The sequence below is a fragment of the Pongo pygmaeus genome, chromosome 12, assembly GCF_028885625.2.
Source record: "Pongo pygmaeus isolate AG05252 chromosome 12, NHGRI_mPonPyg2-v2.0_pri, whole genome shotgun sequence".
Classification (NCBI taxonomy): Eukaryota; Metazoa; Chordata; class Mammalia; order Primates; family Hominidae; genus Pongo; species Pongo pygmaeus.
Window position 1 is genome coordinate 1,207,690 of NC_072385.2, and position 20,429 is coordinate 1,228,118.

The window sequence follows — 20,429 nt, forward strand, 5'->3', positions numbered from 1 at the left end:
CCTGACACCAACATTAACTAAATTGTGTAACTCACAACATTATCAACTGTTCTTTATTGTACATTTTAGACACACTAGTTTAATTCTTCATTTTTTCAAAAAGCAGTCGATGACACTTAAAAAAATATTTTTCAATTGTAGACATTTTACAGGAGACGGAAGCAGATAATAATCCCCTGACGCTCCACAGTGAAAGAAAAAAAAAAGAAAAAGAAAAAAAAAAAGAAAAAGAAAAAAAAAAGAAAACCTTTTTGCCCCTTTCTTTAATCTTACCTTGGCACAGACACCCCATCAGAATGTCTTTGGGTTCAGGTTTCATTTCGGAAATTTCACAGAGCAATACATCCTCAGCCATCTTGTTATTTTTTGGTTTTGAGTTTCAAAACTGTTTGAGGATTCCCCAAGATGCCAACAGTGGCCATGACTCTTAAATGTCTAGTAAATAGCATCCCTTGTGTCATCTCCTCTCAGAGAACAGCCCAAGGTATGGGAATGCAGTCTCTCTGTGGAGTGGTTGGATGTACTGTACCTGGAAGGAATCTCCAGGTATACCCTTGTGCTAAAAGCAAACCCCTTAGGACATTAAGATTTTCTTACCCCAACGCTTAGTTTCCATTCCTTAGAGACACATTGCAGTCCAGGCAACTGGATGCTGATACTGAGGAAAAAATATTCTCAGATTGGTGAAGGGAGAGAAAATATTTCAAAAGACAAAGAAACCCAACCCAGTGAGGCAGTGCAAAAACCCGCAAAGTACAATGCACCTCACAGACACAGTGGAGCACAGCGTAGCGGCTCCTGGTAGGACGCTCATGACCCACTTCACTGAACAAGATAGGAGCAGGGAAAATATCCCAAGTCATAGAATGGCTTGACTTGACCCTTGGGTCAGATATGTCTGTGTTTCAATTGGCATTGTCACCTTCTAATTTTGTCACTTTGAAAATATTATTGTATTTATTTTAACTTCACTTTTTCATTAACTGTAAATTATGTTTTGTCAGTGGAGCTTCAAAGGTATGAAAATATTTATAAAAACATTAAGTTGGTGGATTTTGAATACAATTAAGTAGTAATATATTTCATTTGCTAAAAATTATTACTTACCGATTTCTTCAGCAGAATGAGTGTCGCACATTTCCCAGGTTTGTTTTTTATTTGTTTGAGAGGTGATTTCAAGGAGAATCTCACAGCTTACTGTTGGAAATGCTACCGGGTGTAAAGACAGGGATAGTCTCTCTTCCACTACAGTGGTAGGAAATGAATACATATCCACAAGGAAGTGAGGTAGATTAATTGTCAAATTACATAAATTTATCCCATCAGTTATTCTTTTTTTCAAAACAGAGAACTTGTGCAAGTGAATATCTCTGTTCCATATGCTGCCATCTGGGTGTCTGAGGGTGATGCTAAGTTTTAGGAGCTGAGACTTCACACCTCCTGGAAGTGTTCACATATGATTAATTGTTTATCCAAATGATTTGTTATGAACATAATTAAATTACGTGTTTATTTTCTGAAAGAGATAGACACTTTGGCTTTTCTTGATGAGTTATAAGATGTAAGCCCCTTATAATGTTCTTTTATATTTTATTTTATTTTTTACATGTAGTTTCACTCTTGTTGCCCAGGCTGGAGTGCAATGGCACGACCTCGGCTCACTGCAACCTCCACTTCCCGGGTTCAAGCGATTCTCCTGCCTCGGCCTCCCGAGTAGCTGGGATTACAGGCATACACCACCACACCCGGCTAATTTTGTATTTTTAGTAGAGACGGGGTTTCTTCATGTTATTCAGGCTGGTCTCAAACTCCTGACCTCATGTCATCTGCCCGCCTCGGCCTCCCAAAATGCAGGGATTACAGGCATGAGTCACCATGCCCGGCCATAATTTCCTCTCATTTATACTTTAGATTTGAATAATTTTTGCTGGATTCTTCAAACATGAAGTATTTTTTAAATTGAAAACTAACTGAATGACTCTAACTAGTAAGTAGAGGTCTTAGACCATTGACTAAAAGCTAAGGCCCACCTTGATCCAGCAAAAGGGGACCACTTAAGGCCCAGTTGATTATTCCTGGGTGTCTGCCCTGCAGGTGTCCAAGCCTGCTCACACCAACCATGGAAGGAGCCTTTGTCACTGCCAGAAGATATAGAGCCTTGGTAAGCTGGAAGTTCACAGGCAGATGCAGTTGAGATTGAGATAGAAGAAATGGGAGATTCTTTCTAGAATGGAATTGTTATTGTCCTAAGACTGTTTCTAGACTTGGCCTAAGAAGATACCTAAGAAGCATTGCAACAAAGAAAAACTACAAATGATTAGATCTTTGAGGATCTCAAAGGTTAGGTGGAAAAGGGCTTTATTTCATAGGGAGGAGAAAACAAGTTTACAAAGAAGGTAGGAAGGGAAGAACAGGATGGACGGTAACAAAATCTGATCCCAGATAAGGTAATGTTTCACCTTGAAGTCAGCCTGTTCTTAGGAAGGGTATGTATAAATAAGGGTTGTAGGTTTGCTGAGGCTGTGGGTGAGTCAAAGTTCATGGGCTGGTTGGAAGAAGAGAAACAAGCAAAATTTTTGTAACGAGTACTTTTTTTGACCACTGAAGACTAAATTACTGAATGATTGTTCATTTTTAAAAATAGGAATTTGCAATCTGTGTCCATCTTCATGAGAGTTTAAAAAAAACAGCGGGGAGCATCCCCAAAGTCATAATGGGAAGCACGTTTCTCTTCACTAAGCTCTTCTTTGAGAAGACAAAGAATGGGGGAATTTCTTTGAATATAGCTATTTCCAGGATTACATTCACACACAACTGTTCCTTGCCCTAGACATCTCTTCCATTTGGCTGTTTCTGAGTTATATTTTTATAATAAAGTGGTAAATATAATTATAGTTATTTGTTGATTTTTTAAGTAATTCTGTCAAATTATTTATCTTGAAAAGGGGTTTATGGGAGTCTCAGATTTATAGGAGGTAGCTCAGAAATATAGATGGGCTTCCGAACATGTGACTGTCCTCTGCAGTGAGAGCAGTGATGTGAGACTGAGCCCTGAATTTGTGGGGTCTGTGCGAACTCTAACTTGTGTCAGAATTAAATTTTGGGGCAACAAATGGATGTTGGAGAATCAGTGGGTTTTCAGGGAACTTTACACCTTCAGGATCAAAAGTGTTGTAAGAAGAAAGACAATGTGGGGGCCTCTGCTGGAGAGAGACTCCAGGTGTCTCGGGGAAGGTAGGCTCTGCTCTGCACACAGCCTGCTACACCATGCACTGCCCTGTGGTTAAAGGCATCCTCCGAGGGTGAGAAGGACCAAGGACTTTGAGGGAAGAATTTCTGAGAACAGATGACCTCTTCCCTCCTGACAACCTGAGGCCACCACATGTTTTTCACCCACCGAACATACGCACTACGTGTTGATGTGGTCAAGCCCCTCCCAGGACAGGGCTTCGGCATGAAGATTGTTACCAGGCTACCTTTCCTCATAGACTTTCCCACCAAAAACCCACACAGGAGCCTGCAAGACCCCTGGCATATGCTCTACCTCAGACACCGTATCTGCAGTGGCAACCTGGTTTTTTCACCATCCCAGGTCTCTGTGCCACCTGATCACAATCTCACCTTCCTGCATGAACATAGAAATAAGTCAGAACAAAGTTTCACCTGGGTCAGTATCTGTACCATGAACCAGTCCTTCCACCAACCCTGTACTGTCTCCCAATTGTGCGTTCTTAATAGCACTTTCCCCTCTTTTACCTTCTAGTTCACCTCAAAACTTTTTTTTATATGCACAGAGTGTGCCCATGGCCACCCTTCAGTTGCCTGAATCCAGCACCTACTAAAATTCAGATGTCCAATAGTTCAAGACCATGGACCTAGACCAACTTTCTGCAGAAGGAAATACAAGTTAGAAATGAGAGGCTCTATTCTCCCATTTGAAAATAAAAACAATATAGTTTTTCCTTTTCCCTTTTCTTAAACAATGTAATTTAGAAAACTTTTATTATTAATTTTTTGAGACAGAATCTTACTCTTTTACTTAGTCTAAAGTGCAATGGCATAATCATAGCTCACTATAACCTTAAACTTTTAGGTTTGAGCAGTCCTCCTGCGTCAACCTCTTAATTACCTAGGACTATAGGCATGCACCACCATGCCTGGCTAACTTTATTTGTTTTTGTTTTTTTTTCAAGACAGTGTCTTGCTCTGTGGGCCAGGCTAGAGTGTAGTGGCATGATCTTAGCTCAATGCAACTTCCGCCTCCCGGGTTCAAGCAATTCTCCTGCCTCAACCTTTTGAGTAGCTGGGATTACAGGTGCAAACCACCATGCCTGGTTTACTTTTGATTGTTATTATTTTTAGGAGAGAAAGGGTTTCACCATTTTGGCCAGGCTGGTCTCTAACCCCTGACCTCATTATCCACCTGCCTCCGACTCCCAAAATGCTGGGATTACAAACGTGAGCCAACATGCCCAGCCATATTTATTTTATTTTATTTTTTTATGGTGACAGAATTTCACCATATTGCCTGCACTGGACTCAAATATTTGGCTTCAAGAGATCCTCCTGCCTTGGCCTCCCCAAATGTTGGGATTACAGGCATGAACCACCTTGTCTGGCCTGGTAAACTTTTATATGTACCTTTTTTTCTCTGCTTTTTGAAATATAAGCAAATCATTTTAACAGCTAAATAAGCCTTTTGCCATTCTTCGTGACACAGAATTGTCTTTATCTAAGACCTGGAAACTATTGTTTTATTTTTTAATTTGGCAAAGATTTATTTTTTTTTTATTTTCTGTCTTTTGAAGTAGGCACAGCTCAGTACAGTGGCTCATGTTTTTAATCCCAGTGCTTTGGGAGGCTGAGATGAGGGAATTGTTTGGGCCAAGGAGTTTGAGACCAGCCTGGGCAGCATAATGAGATTCCTTCTTTATAAATAATTAAAATAAACTAGCAGGCCATGGTGGCACAGGAGGCTGAGGTGAGAGAATCACTAGAGCCTAGGAGTTGGAGGCTTCAATGAGCCATGATCACACCACTCTACCAATATGCTCCAGCTTGGGTGACAGAGGGAGACCTTGTCTCTAAATAAATAGGTATATTAAAAAATGTGTTTTTCCATACATAAAAATAAATAAGTAAACAGATAAATAAAATAGACATGGATTTGCTTAGAATAAAGCTAATTATAAGATAACAGAAAAGTGAGCACCAAAGATGGGCTTCACCCTAGCAAATGATTCCAGCCTATTAGGACACTCACAGAATATTCCCTGCAGCATGACGGACATGAAAGTAGAATGTCATCATGTCAGGCTGCACCAGCATCGGAAGACTAAACGCTGTGGGGAAGAACCTCCCTTATAGAATATTATCAAAATGTGAGAGCCCAGCTCCTGCCCTGATGGGCTACAGAGATGAGTTCTTGAGATAATACATTGCAGAAACATGCATAGAGTAGTTTAACCTTTGTTGTGTGTAACACTTTCTCCATTTTCCTGCGAAATCCTCCCTAGTAATACTGTTAGCTTTTAAGTTTTGAGGGTCTGGTAGGACTGAAGCTGCATTCTGCAGGAGATACCTGGGGCAGGAAACTAATACAAACTGCAGCCACAGGCGTAAATACTCATGGCCTAATGTAAAATGAAAACAACACAAAAGTCTTTACTGCTATTCACACAAGGGTGTGAACAGAAACTTTCCACATAACCAATTGCCACTGAGACTGATGAAGGCCAGATTCCACTGAAACAAGACTATGAGTTACTCATGGGAAGGCCGTAGGACAAAGCCCAGAAATTTTTCATATTTGAGTCTGGGTCCTGGGTCTGTCCCGGTCTTCTCGGGTTTCTGTCTGTAGAGACTCCTATGTGGCTTCTCTCAGCACAGCCCGGTGCTGGCTGTGGTTGTTGGTTTAGTGCACCTGATCTTTTTCCAAAGAGAGGGAGGAGTTGGCCACATCAAACAGCTCCTCATCAATCTGAATGCATCTTTGTAAAAAGTGCCTAGAAACAACGCAAAGAAAAGTCAGTGGTCTGCCTTGTTTTCACCGTATGTGACACCTCCATTAGAAATTCTGCTTTTCTCTACACTCCAGCCAGGGTGACAGAAGGAGAATTCATCAAAAGAAAGAGTGAGAGAGAGAAGGAAAGAAAGAAAGAGAAAGAAAGAAAGAAAGAGAGAGAAAGAAAGAAGAAAGAAAGAAAGAGAAAGAAAGAAAGAAAAAGAGAAGAGAAGAAAGGAGAAAAGAAAAGGAAAGAAAAGAAAAGGAAAGAAAAGAAAAGAAAAGAAAAGAAATTCTGCTCTTCAGATTAGGCACTTAAGGAGAATCTGTATAAATCTCCATCAAGGAAGGAAACCAGAGGACAAGTTAAAGTCTTGGAATTCACATCTGAGTACACAGACTCGTTCTCCAACGCTCTTCTATTTATTCTGCCAGCTATGGCCTGGGTATGAACACGACAGATATACAAGTGTTCCAACACCTGACAATCTGCTTCAGTCCAAGAAGAGTGCCCGCCCTCTTGTTCCCCCTACAACTCATGGTACCAAGAAGTGGTGTGGGACTACCCAGATGAGTTGACAAGAGAGGCCTGGTGTGGAGGGGCCTGTCTTGGGCTGCCCTGTGTTATTTGTAGGTGCACCCGGCCAATAGCCAGGGGCATGAGGGATGAAGGCTGACTTGACATCCGTGCTATCAGATAAGACTTTTACCTTGAGCCTTTGTAAGGCCAAAACTCAGAAATTTCAGGGCACAGTGAAAGAGCATCTCACACTCTTGAGCATCTCTCACCACCAGAGGTGGATACAGAGCTGTCTCAAGAATGTGGATTCCTGGTTTCTTAACTGCCGTTGGGTTCTGTCACCAAGAAAGTGTGTTAAACTCTTCAAGGTTCCATCTACTGGGCCCCTTGTTTCTGTAAGACCTACCGAAAGGCCCCACTCTGCTACTGATGGCTGTCTCCTCTTACATGGCAACTCTTTATTTGTACACAATTAGGCAAGCACAACTTCCCCTTAATTCCCTGGAAAGAACTAAATGCAGCCTGGGTTCCAGGATAGAAGACATAGCGGGAAAATAACCTTGTTTATCTTACCATCTCTGGGACCCAATAAAAGTCACTGTGTATTCGAGGCTTCCCCAGCCTCCTAGCATGCACAGTGGGGATGATGCTAACATGTACTTCGTATGCAATGTATTAGGTGTATATAAGATAAGACATAAAAATAATGATGTGATGTCACCTGTAGATGATGCACACACTTAGAGATGGAAGCATTAGGAGAATAGGTGAGAGATAGCATGGGCCACAACTCAAACAGGCTTGGGGTCTGGCAGGGTGATCCTGGGAATGTCACTTCTCCACTGGCCATCAGTTTCATTCTGCTCCAGTATGAAGTTGAAATTAAATGTAGATACTGTCCTCTGGTATTCATATGGTTTAGCTGCTTGTCCCCACCCAAACCTCATTGTGTATTATAACCCCCAGGTGTTAAGGGAAAAATCTGAGGGGAGTTGATTGGATTATGGGGACGGGTTTTCCTCGTGCTGTTCTTGTGATAGTGAGTTCTTACGAGATCTGATAGTTTCATAAGCATCTGCTATATCCCCTGCTCTCACTCACTTCACTTGTCAGCCACTGTAATTGGAAGGTTTCTGAGGTGCCCCCCCAATTATGTGGAACAGTGAGTCAATTAAATTCTTTTTTATGTTACCCAGTCTCAGGTACTTCATCATTGCAGTATGAGAATGGACTAATACAGGAATTCAACTTTACAGTGCTTTCTCTTTATATTTAGAATCATATCCATGTGCCTTATCACGTCTATGACAGGGGAAGTCTTCACAAAGTCTCCCAGTACTAGATGGTTAGTGACTCAGTTTTTTATCGAATAAAATGGCCTACTGCCTGAGGCCAGTAGTATGGCCCTTCGGTTTTGAGGAAAATATCATCTTGTAGGTTGGCCAACAAGGAGATAGGAGTCCAGCTCAAATTTGTTTTGTGATACTGGCTTTAAGGCAGTGATTAGAAAAGGCCTAAGAAGCGGATTCTGTAGGGGATTGCTGGAAGGAAAGCAGGAATTTGGAAAGTCATGAGACATACACAGTCATCTCTTCTTGCTTCCTCACAGGTCACATGCAAATTCAGGGAGAGTTAGTATGAAACACACAAAGGAAATTTGGGCTCTAACATCTGCAAACTGATTCTTCATGGACTTCTGTTGGCCATATTGGTTCCAACAATTTCAGCCAATGTTTAAAACCTCATAAGCAGATACAATGTTAGTGTTTCAACAAGCCTTTTCCTATCTTTCATTCTGAAGATCCGTTTTTTAAGTCATTTTTTTTAACAGTGTAGGGAGCACAAATTCATCTTCTGTCCAATGAAATACAGAAAAGGATTTCACTTTTGTATCAGTTCAGGCTGCTACGCCAAAGAACCATAGATAGGCAGCTTATAGACAACAGGACTTAAATTCTCATACTTCCAGAGGTTCAAATTTGAGATCAGGGTGTCAGCATCATTGAGCTCTGGTGATGACTCGCTTCTGAATTTCAGACTGCACACTTCAGGTTTTATCCTCATTTTGTAGAAGGAGGATGAGACCCCTCTACAGTTTCTTGTATAAAGCCAGTAATCTCTACATGAGGGTCCCACCCTCAGGGGTTAATTACATCCTACTTCCTTATAGCATTACACCGGGGGTTACAATTTTAACACAAATATAGAAGAAAAATTATTGTAACTCTCAAGTCTTTTTTTCTCTCTTTTTTTTTTTTGTATTTGTTTTTGTTTTTGAGACACAGTTTCACTCTTTTATCCCAGGCTGGAGTGCAGTGGTGCGATCTCGGCTTATTGGAACCTTTTCCTCTCAGGTTCAAGTGATTCTCCTGCCTCAGTCTCCCAAGTAGCTGGGATTACAGGCATGTGCCACCACACCTGGCTCATTTTGTATTTTTAGAAGAGACGGTGGTTTCACCATGTTGTCCAGGCTGGTTTCAAACAGCTGACCTCAGGCGATCCGCCCGTCTCAGCATCCCAAAGTGCTGGTATTACAGGTGTGAGCCACGGCACGCTGACAAGATTTTTTTAAAGCTCTCATTTTTCTCCTACTGGGTTTTTCCTGTTTGCGCCCTCGATCTTTCTCTCTGTCTCTTTTTGTGTAAACCTTTTTGTCTAATTCTCTGTCTGTATTGTATTCCTCAAACACAGAAAGCAAGTTCCAATGTTATGAGATGCTCCATGTAGAGACCCACATAACAAAGACCTTAGGGGGTGCTCAGACCAGTAGAGAGAAGGAAAGTCAGGATCTCTGTCCACACTAAACCCTGCCAATTTTCACATGAGTCAGCTTAAAGGCTTATACATTCGCAGTCCAGCTTCAGTTAAGACCACAGCCCCAGTCTCATAAAAGACCTGAAGGCAGAGGTAGCCAGCTGAACTGTGTCCAGATTCTGGTCCACACAAATTATGAGATATTATATGTCGTTGAAAAGTCCCGAGTTTTAGGGCAATGTTGTCAGAAAGGAGCAGATATCTAACCTCATCTCCCAGGTCCTAGGATTCCCCATTCCTCTGCTTATATCTTCCTCAGGCTGTCTGCAGCCAAACTAGTTCCTTTGTAACCTCTGTCAAAGTCACACCTATGAGTCTCTTCACTAAGGGTGGCTTCTCCCTGACACATGCTTGTGCAGATGCCTTCCTGTTGTCATCCTCATCATGGATTAAAAGTCACCCCAGTGAGGCCTGAGGTCCTCCCGTGCAATAATTTTCCAGCTGTTCTTCTCAACAATCTACTTTATATTATAGCCCTTGCTCTTTTCTTTCACATATACTTGCTTTAGTGCTTTTGTCCAGCTGTCCTCAGACTGTTTGGTCCTGGGTTGGGGGGTGCAGGCATGATGTAATAATTTTCTGTACCACATGTTGGACCCACCAGGTTAGCTGGCAAAGGGTGAGTGAAAGGGAAAACAGACTGGCTGTGGTTATATGGGGGATCTCTAATATCCCTTCCTCTTTTCACCACATGATAATGTGGAGATCACTCATAACAACATGAGGTGTGTGACTCTTACTTGTTCCAGCTGCTCCAGCAAAGCTCAGTGGGCACCAGAAACAGCAGGCTGTAACCACCTCCAGACCATCACTAACACTACAGCCCCATGAAGGAGCACTATGGAACAAATCAGGTACGTTGATTTTTCTGTCCTCAAGACACTGGTTCTTCAAGGTCCTAGGGGAAAAAGTAGCAGGATCTGAAGGTCCCAAGTATAATGAGTGACCTAGGAATCCTCTTTTGCCCTCTCTTTGCCTCCACCTTTTCGGTTGTGCTATTTACTCATGAGGTATCCTCCCCTTATCCAGTGAAATCATTTTCTACCACTTTCAAATGAGGACCTTAAGAACCCAACAGTAGCTGGGATTTTCGTGGACTTCAGCCTCGGAGTCCAATGCTCTGGCACATTTAACTCTGTCTCATCTTCATCTACCCAAGAAGCCTCTCAAATGGCCATGCTTCCCTCTGATTTGAAGGACCTGCAGAGAGTGGATGCATTTTTGCAGTCTCAGAGCAAGAATTCAGGCAGGCAGACACTTATGAGTATGTGAAATCGTCGAGGTCACCCACTTCAGGCACTCCTTTTTATGAGGAAGAAAACAGGCTTTCCTGTAGGCATTGTCTACATTAGGGTGAGGTGGAGCATAGCTCATTTTACTTCCAGGTGCCCTGAGAGCTGGATGCAGAACCCCAGTCCTGTCATCTTGAAACTGACATGGAGAGGTCCCCATGTGAAAAGAACCCTGGATCTGCTCATTTTCTGTGCCCTTGAATGTGTAGCTACAGACTCTAATTTCCAAAACAAACCTGATAGGTGGGACGGAGCCAAGGCCTAGGAAGCTGGAGCCCTCCCTAATGCTCTGGAGCCTGCCTACCTCCTGAGATCTGGACAAGTCCCTGCCCCTTTTGGGACCTCAATTTCCCAATTGTAATGAGAAATTAAATGTAAAACTGCATAAGCATATGCTCTGAGAGAATTTGGTGTCAGAGTCCTCAATACTGGATGATATATTGGGATGGGGTGGGTTTGGGCCCCATGGGTTCTCAGGCCTCCTGTCATACCCTGTGCAGTAGGTGTAGAGCTCTGGACAGCCAGGTCTTCTTTCATAAGCCAGCTGATTACAATACAATGGACCAAGGGCTCTCATCTTAAATATGGTTTCACAGGATAACCCACATTCAGCCACCACCAGCTCTGTGCTTCCTATATTTTGGGGAGTTGATGAAAACCCCCAGAATATTGAGGGAGCCCTAGAAACTAGACTTGTGGGCTTGGAGAAAAGAAAAAAAACGCTTTTCTGTTTCTACCATACTGTAGAATCTTTTGTGAAATATTTAATTTTGATTATATCTGAACTTGATAATATGTTCATGGTTTAACAGCTGCTTAAATTTATTTTTTCTGTGAAGTGTGGTATAATGTATTTGCCATGTTTTAAATGAAATTCTAAAAGCTCTCTTCAGAGTGGAAATATGAGCATCTTTGTGATATAAACTGCACAAATTTGTTGCCAGTTTGTTATTTTTGTTTTTGTTAAAATGTTTTGTTTTATTCTGGTTTGGATGTCTTTTGGGGTTTTGTTTTGTGGCTATTTATTACTACAATGTAATTTCTCCTCTAATTGACTGACAGGTTTGTACATTCTCAATAAAATATTTTGGTAAAATCTTTGTAAATACTGTGTAGTCAATTTTACATTACAGAAACATAAAACAGTCAAGACTATCATGATGAAAAAGAAAGACTGAGGACTTAAAAATAAAATATGACACAGCTAAAGTAGTGTGTAAAGGGAAACTTATAGCACTAAATGCCCACAAAAGAAAGCAGACAAGGTCTAAAATAGACACCATAACATCACAATTAAAAATACTAGGGAAACAAGAGCAAACAAATTCAAAAGATAGCAGAAGAAAAGATTTAAGATCAGAGCAGAATTGAAGGAGATAGAGACACAAAAAGCCCATCAAAAAAATCAATGAATCCAGGAGCTGGTTTTTTGAAAAGATCAAGAAAATAAATAAACTTCTAGCCAGACTAATAAGGAAGAAGAGAATAATCAAATACATAATAAAGGGGATATAACCATTGATCTCACAGAAATAAAAAGTATCATTAAAGAATATTATAAATACCTCTTTGCAAATTAACTAGAACATCTAGACGAAATGGATAAATTCCTGGACACGTATACCCTCTCAAGTCCAAACCAGTAAGAAGTCGAATCCCTGAATAGGCCAATAACAAGTTCTAAATTTGAGACAGTAATTACTAGCCTACCAACCAAAAGAAGTCCAGGACCAGACGGATTCACACCCGAATTCCACCAAAGGTACAAGGAGGAGCTGGTACCATTCCTTCTGAAACTATTTCAAACAATAGAAAAAGGGGTCCCCCTCCCTCACTCATTTTATGTGGCCAGCATCATCCTGAAACCAAAACCTGGCAAAGGCACAACAAAAAAAGAAAATTTCAGGCCCGTATCCCTAATGAACACCGACGCGAAAATCCTCAATAAAATACTGACAAACAGAATCCAGCAGCACATCAAAAAGGTTATCCACCACGATCTAGTCAGCTTAATCCCTGGGATGCAAAGCTGATTCAACATATGCAAATCAATAAATGTAATCCATTACATAAACAGAACAAATGACAAAAACCTCATAATTATCGCAATAGATGCAAAAAAGACCTTCAATAAAATTCCACACCTCTTCATGGTAAAAACTCTCAATGAATTATGTATTGATGGAACGTATCTCAACATAATAAGAGTTATTCATGACAAATGCAGAGCCAATATCATACTGAATGGGCAAAAACTGGAAGCATTCCCTTTGAAAACCTGCACAAGACAAGAACACCTGCTCTCCCCACTCCTACTCAATAAAGTACTGAAACTTCTGGCAACCAGCCAAAGAAAGAAAGAAAGAAAGCATATTCAAATAGGAAGTCAAATTGTCTCTGTTTGCAGATGACAGGATTGTATATCTAGAAAACCCCATCATCTCAGCCCAAAATCTCCTTAAACTCATAAGCAACTTCAGCAAAGTCTCAGGATACAAAATCAATGTTCAAAAATCACAAGCATTCCTATACGCAAAAATAGGCAGACAGAGAGCCAAATCATGTGTGAACTCTCATTCGCAGTTGCTACAAAGGGAATAAAATACCTAGGAATCCAACTTAAAAGGGATGTAACGGACTTCTTCAAGGAGAACTACAAACCGCTGCTCAAGGAAATGAAAGAGGACACAAACAAACGGAAAACAATCCGTGCTCATGGATAGGAAGAATCAATATTGTGAAAATGGCCATATTGCACAAAGAAATTTATAAATTCAGTGCTATCCCCATCAATCTGCTGTTGACTTTCTTTACAGAATTAGAAAAAAAAAAACTACTTTAAATTTCATATGGAATCAAAAAAGATCCTGCATAGACAAGACAACCCTAAGTAAAAAGAAAAAAGTTGGAGGCATCATGCTAGCTGTCTTCAAACTATACTAAAAGGCCACAGTAACCAAGACAGGATGGTACTACTACCAAAACACAGGATCTTACTCTATCTCCTGGGACAGAGTGCAGTGATGCAATCACAGCTCACTGTATCCTCAAATTTCTGAAGTCAAGCAGTCATGCCACCTATGTATCCTGAGTAAATATGACCACAGTTCTGCACACTACCACTCCTGTATAGTTTCTTTAAAAAAAATTTGTACAAACAGAATGTTGCTATATTGCCTCGGCTGGTCTGAAACTCATGGCCTCAGGCAATCCTATTGCCTCGGCTTGTCTCAAACTCGTGGTCTCAGGCAATCCTACTGCCTCAGTCTGAAAGTGCTGGCATGAGCCACCATACCTGGAATTTTTTCTCTTTTAAGAAAAAAGGACTTTAAATAACTAATAGTAAAATAAAACAAAGAAAAGTATTGCATAACAATAAAGAGTTCTATTCAATAAGAAGTCTTATTTATCCTAAATATAGATGCATCCAACTTTGGGGAACATAGAGTTATACAACAAGTACTGCTAGACCTACAATAAGACTCAAGTAGACACACAATAATAGTAGGGGAATGCAACTCCCCACTAAGTGTTTGACAGATTATCTAGGCAGAAACTTAACGAAGAAATTCTGGAGTTTGATTTGACACATGATCAATTGAAACTAATAGACATTTAGAGTATACGCCACACATCATCTATGGAAAGTAAATTCTTCTCATCTGCTCACAGAATATAAGCTAGGATTGACCACTTCCTAGCCATAAAGCAATTATCCATACATTTTTTAAAAATTAAAATTATGCCAAACATACTGTCAGGCCACAATGGAACAAAGATAAAAATCAATGCCAAGAAAGTCTCACAAAATCACAGAATGATATTGAAATTAAACAACTTGCTCCTGAATGAATTTTGGGTAAACAAGAAAATTGAGGCAGAAAATTAAAAAAATTTTGAAATAGATCAAGAGACACAATATAACAAAATGTCTGGGATGTAGGAAAAGCACTGTTAAGAGGAAAGTTGAGAGTGCTAAATACCTGCATCAAGAAGTTAGAAAGATCTCAAACTAACAATTTAAAATCACACTTAGAGAAACTAGAAAACTAAAATCAAACTAACCCCAAAGCTAGCAGAACAGGAAAAATATTCACAACCTATGAACCTGACAAAATCTAATACTCAGAACCTATAAGAAACTTAAAGAATTCACAAGCAAAAAATTACCCATAAAAAAGTGGGCAATAACAGACACTGTTCAAAAGAATACATACAAGTGGCCAAATAACATGAAAAATGCTCATCATCACTAACCATCAAGGAAATGTAAATAAAAACCACAATAAGACACCATCGTACACCAGTTAGAATGGCTTTTGTTGAAACGTAAAATGATAATACGTGCTGAAGAGGTTTTAGAGGGAAAAAATCACTTATACACTGTTTATAGGAATACAAATTAGTTCAACCACTGTGGAGAGCAGCTTGGAGCCTTTCCAAATAACCGAGAGTTAAACTATGATTCAACCCAGCAATTTCACCGCTGGGTATATACCCAGAAGAGAATAAATTATTCTACCAAAATAGCACATGCAGTTGTTGGTTCATCACTACACTATCTATAAGAGGAAAGACAAGATTCAACCTAGGTGCCTATTAATGGTAATTTTTTTTTTTTTTTGAGATGAAATCTCACTCTGTTGCCCAGGCTGGAGTGCAGTGGCACGATCACAGCTCTCTACAACCTTCGTCTCCCAGGTTCAAGCAATTCTTCTGCCTCAGCCACCCAAGTAGCTGGGACTAAAGGCGCATGCTACCACGCCCGGCTAACTTTTATATTTTCAGTAGAGACAGGGTTTCATTATGTTGTCCAGGATGGTCTCGATCTCCTGACCTCATGATCCACCCACATCAGCCTTCCAAAGTGCTGGGATTACAGGCGTCAGCCACCGTGTCCAGCCTATTAATGGTAAATTGAATATAAAAATTGTCACATGTACACCAATATTACTTAGCAAAAAAAAAAAACAAAAAACAAACAAAAAAAAAATTGTACTTTGCAGCAACGTTAATAGAACTAAAGGCCATTATACACAGCAAATGAATGCAGAAATGGAAAACGAAAATACTGCATGTTCTCACTTATAAATGGAAATTAACACCAGGTACAAATGGATATAAAAAAAAAAATAGACAACTCTTAGAGGGTGGAGAGAGGGAGGAACCAAGAACTGAAAAACTGTATACTTAGTACTATGTTCACTGCCTGGGTGATGGAATTCCTCACATTTCAAACCTCAGCATTATAAAAAATACCCATGTAAAAAACCTGTGTAGGTACCTCCTAAATCTAAAATAAATTTGAAATTCTAAAAAGAGGTCTTACTTTCTCACCCAGACAGGAATACAATACCATGATTATAGCTCAATGCTGTCTCATATTCCTGGGGAACTCAAGCAATAGTCTTACATCAGCCTTCAACTTTCTGAGACTACAGGAACATTCCGCCATGCATGACTAATCTGTAGAAATATTTTTTACATACAGCTTCTCACAATATTGCCCAGGGTGGTCTCAAACTCCTGGCCTTAAGTAATTGATATTGTTTGGCTCTGTGTCCCCGACCAAATCTCACCTTGAATTGTAATAATCCCCACATGTCCTGGGAGGGACACAGTAGGAGGCAATTGAATCAAGGGGGTGGGATTTTGCCGTGCTGTCCTTTCAATAATGGTGAGACCTCCCTAACCATGTGAAACTGGAGACCATTAAACCTTTTTTCATGATAAATTACCTAGTCTTGTTTTTGTCCTTATTAGCAGCATGAGAATGGTTTAATACAGTAGTCCTCTTGCCTTAGCTTTCAAAGTAGCTGGAATTACATGCACATGTCACTGTGCGTGGCTAAAACACCTAGCTTAAAGATGCTCAGTCAGCTAAAGAAGGACATAGAAAACTAAACAGAAAAATAAAACAATGCATGAAGATAATGAGATTATCAGCGAAGTGATTAAAAGTAAAAAATAGAAACATAAAGTGTAGAGCTGAAAAGTAAAATACCTGAATTTAGAGATTCATTAGAAGGTCCAGCAACAGGTTTGATCTAGCAGGAAAAAATCCAGCAAGCTTGATAAGAAGTCATTTGAAATTATAGGCTGTGGAGGCTAAAAATAATTTTAAAAATTAAGAGAGCCTAAGGGACTTATGGGATACCATTAAAATGGCCAATATACTTATAATGGGAATTCTAAAATAAAAAGAGAGAAAAGAGAGCAGCAAAGTTATTTCAAGAAACAAACAGTGGCCGAGAACTCTCAAAATTTGAGGGAGAAAATGACCTAAAATTTAATGAAACTTTACCAACTCTAACTATATTCTTTGTTATTATAATGAAGTTGCATAGAATACTTTAATTCTGCTATATATTTGAGATAACAAAGACTTAAAAATGACTGTAAATCTTTGCCAGTAGATTTACAATACAAAACGATATAACTTGTGACACCAAGAAAACACATAGGGAGCCATAAAGAGGCAGGGTTTTGTATGCAATAGTAGTTATTCTTGGTAATAGCTATAGTAACAACAAAGAAAATACCTATAGTACTTAGGGTTTTGAGACTACTCTGGGCAACATGGCAAAACCCTGTCTCTATGAAAAATAACAAAAATTATCAGGAATAGTGGTGCACCTCTGTGATCCCAGATACTCAGAAGGCTTTGGTGGGAGGATTGTTTGAGTTGAGCCTGAGAGGCAGAGCTTGCAGTAAGCAGAGATTGTGCCACTGCACTCCAGCCTGGGTGACAGAGCAAGACCATGTCAAAAAAAAAAAAAAAAAAAGGAAATACCTATAGTATACACGCACGAAGACACACACACACAGAGAGTAGTGAGAAAAGAATTAAAACATGTCACTACAAAAATCAATAATATACTTAGAAAGAGAACAAGAGAGAAAAACAGGAACAAAATAGCTACAGAACCGGCCAGGGGCGGTGGCTCACGCCTGTAATCCTAACAATTTGCGAGGCCGAAGCGGGTGGATCAACGAGGTCAGGAGATCGAGACCATCATGGCTAACACGGTGAAACCCCGTCTCTCCTAAAAATAATAAAAAGAAAAAATAGCCGGGCGTGGTGGCGGGCGCCTGTATTCCCAGCTGCTGGGGAATCTGAGACAGGAGAAAGGCATGAACCAAGGAGGCGGAGCTTTCAGTGAGCTAAGATCTCACCACTGCACTCCAACCTGGGCGACAGAGTGAGACTGCGTCTCAAAAAAAAAAAAAAAGCTAGAGGACCTAAAACAAAAAAGAAACAAAATGCAATAGGAAATCATTCCCTTTTAGTAATTTTTTTATATAAATAAATTACATCAATCAAAAACATACTTTCACTAAATAAATTCATGAAACAAGGTTCAACTCTCTGCTTCCTAGAAAAAAACAAATTATGATCTGGAACACATATAACCCGTACATGAAAGAATAAAAAAAATTAAATGCAAAATCAAATATTGTCATCGTAGACAAAATACATATTATATCAAAAACTTCCTCAAGAGACGAGAGGAAATGGACAATAAAAACAACAATAAATGCAACAACAATAAACCGACATACAACAATAAAAGCAACAACATTGAAACAACAAACAACAATAAAAGCAACAACAGCAACATATGTGCCTTACATCACGGTTCCCAAATATATGAAGCAACATTTTACAGAACTGAAACATGAAGTAGCCAGCACCTGATAACAGTAGATGACTTTTATATCTTTTAGTAATGTAAATTAAAAAAAAAACATAAGATGAATAAGTAAACAGAGGATTTCAACAATACAATAGAACAATCAGACCTAACACTCACATTTATATCTCTCCACTCAACAGCAGAATATGCAATACTTTTAATCACACATGCCACAATATTCCAGATAGACCACCTGTTAAGTTAAAAAACAAATCTTAGTAAATTTAAACGGATGGAATTACACAAATTATTGCTACCTATGATACAATAAAACAAGAAGTTAAAAACACCAGCATGTCAAAGAATAAGTAAAAATTAAACAACAAATTCTCAAACACTCTTGTTCAAGAGGTTGTAGGCTTAATATTGTTAACATGTCACTACTAAAGAAAGTGGTCTACAGATTCAATGTTCTTTCTTTTCTTTTCTTTCTTTTTATCTTGAGATGGAGTTTTGCTCTTGTTGCTCAGGTTGGAGTGCAATGGTGTGATCTCAGTTCACTGCAACCTGCACCTCCTGGGTTCAAGCAATTCTCCTGCCTCAGCCTCCTGAGAAGCTGGGATTACGGTCCTGTGCCACCACACCCGGCTAATTTTGTATTTTTAGTAAAGACGGTGTTTTTCCATGGCTGGTCTCAAACCCCTGACCTCAGTTGATCCACCTTCCTCAGCGTCCCAAAGTGCTGGGATTACAGGCATGAGTCACCACCCTCAACTGATTCAATATACTTTCTATCAAAATACCAATGAAACATTTTGCAGAAGTTTTAAAATATTCTACAATTTTTATGGAATTTCAAGGGATCACAAACAGCCAAACAATATTGGGGAAAAAAATGTAAAGATAGAGGCATCATACTGTCTAATTTCAAAATATACTACAAAGGTATAGTAATCAAAACACTTTGGGACTGACATAAAGACAAATGAATGATGAAACAGATGAGAGAGTCCAGATATAAGACCTCATGGGTTTAGTAAACATATTTTTAAAAAGTGTTCCAGGAATTCACAATAAGGAAAGAACAGTCTCTTCAACAAACAGTATTGGGAATAATAAAAATTCACAGGGAAAAAATAACAAAGTTAGACCTTACCTTGCACCAAATAAAAACATAAACTCAAGGCTGGGTGTGTTGGCTCACACCTGTAATCCCAGCACTTTGGGAGGCTGAGACAAGTTAATCACAAGGTCAGGAGATCAAGACCATCCTGGCCAACATGGGGAAACCACGTCTCTACTAAAAATACAAACAAAAATTAGTTTTCAGTGGTGGCACATGCCTGTAGCTCCAGACACTCGGAAGGCTGAGGCAGGAGAATCTCTGGAACCTGGGAGGCAAGAGTTTCAGTGGGCCGAGATCATGCCACTGCCATCTAGCCTGGCAACAGATAAAGACTCCATCTCAAATAAAGAAATAAACTCAAAATAACAAATTTTCTGTAGTTATTAAAATGGAATTTTTAACTTTATTTTTCAGATCGTTTGCTATAAGCATACAGAAAGCTAATATTTTGTTGATTTTCTGCAATGTTATTGAATTTGTTTAGTAGCTCTAATAGTTTTTGGTATAGTGTTTAGAGTTTTTCACATATAAGATTATTTTGTCCACAATCAGAGACCATTTGACTTCGTCCTTTCCAATTAGTATGAGTTTTATTTCTTCCTCTTGCGTAATGTCCTTGGCTAGGACTTCCCGTACTATGTTGAATAAGAGGGCTGAAAGTGGGGGTGATTTGTGTTGTTCCACATGTCAGAGAGAAAGCTTTCAGCTTTTCCTTGCTCAGTATAATGTTAGCATTGATTTGTCATAAATGAACTTTATTGTGTTGAGGCACGTACCTTCTATTCCTAATTTGTTAAGAGTTTTCATCATAATGAATATTGAATTTCATCCAACGCTTCTTCTGCATACGCAAAAGTTACAAAAATTAAAATACTTAATGTGATGGTCAATACAGGGTGTCAAATTGATTGGATTGGAGGATAGAAAGCATTGATCCTGGGTGTGTCTGTTAGGGTGTTGACAAACGAGATTAACATTTGAGTCAGTGGGCTGGGAAAGGGAGACCCACTCTTAATTGGGTGAGCACCATCTAAGT

General features: G+C 39.6%; 1 long non-coding RNA gene across 1 annotated transcript; it reads right to left on the bottom strand.

The window, feature by feature from the left end:
* Positions 1 to 5,406: 5,406 nt before the first annotated feature.
* Positions 5,407 to 19,562, bottom strand: LOC134737769 (uncharacterized). Its single transcript, XR_010123003.1, has 4 exons — positions 19,424 to 19,562; positions 18,445 to 18,520; positions 16,635 to 16,738; positions 5,407 to 6,005 (listed from the first exon to the last, which is right to left on the bottom strand). It is a non-coding gene; the product is annotated as an uncharacterized LOC134737769 (long non-coding RNA).
* Positions 19,563 to 20,429: the final 867 nt, after the last annotated feature.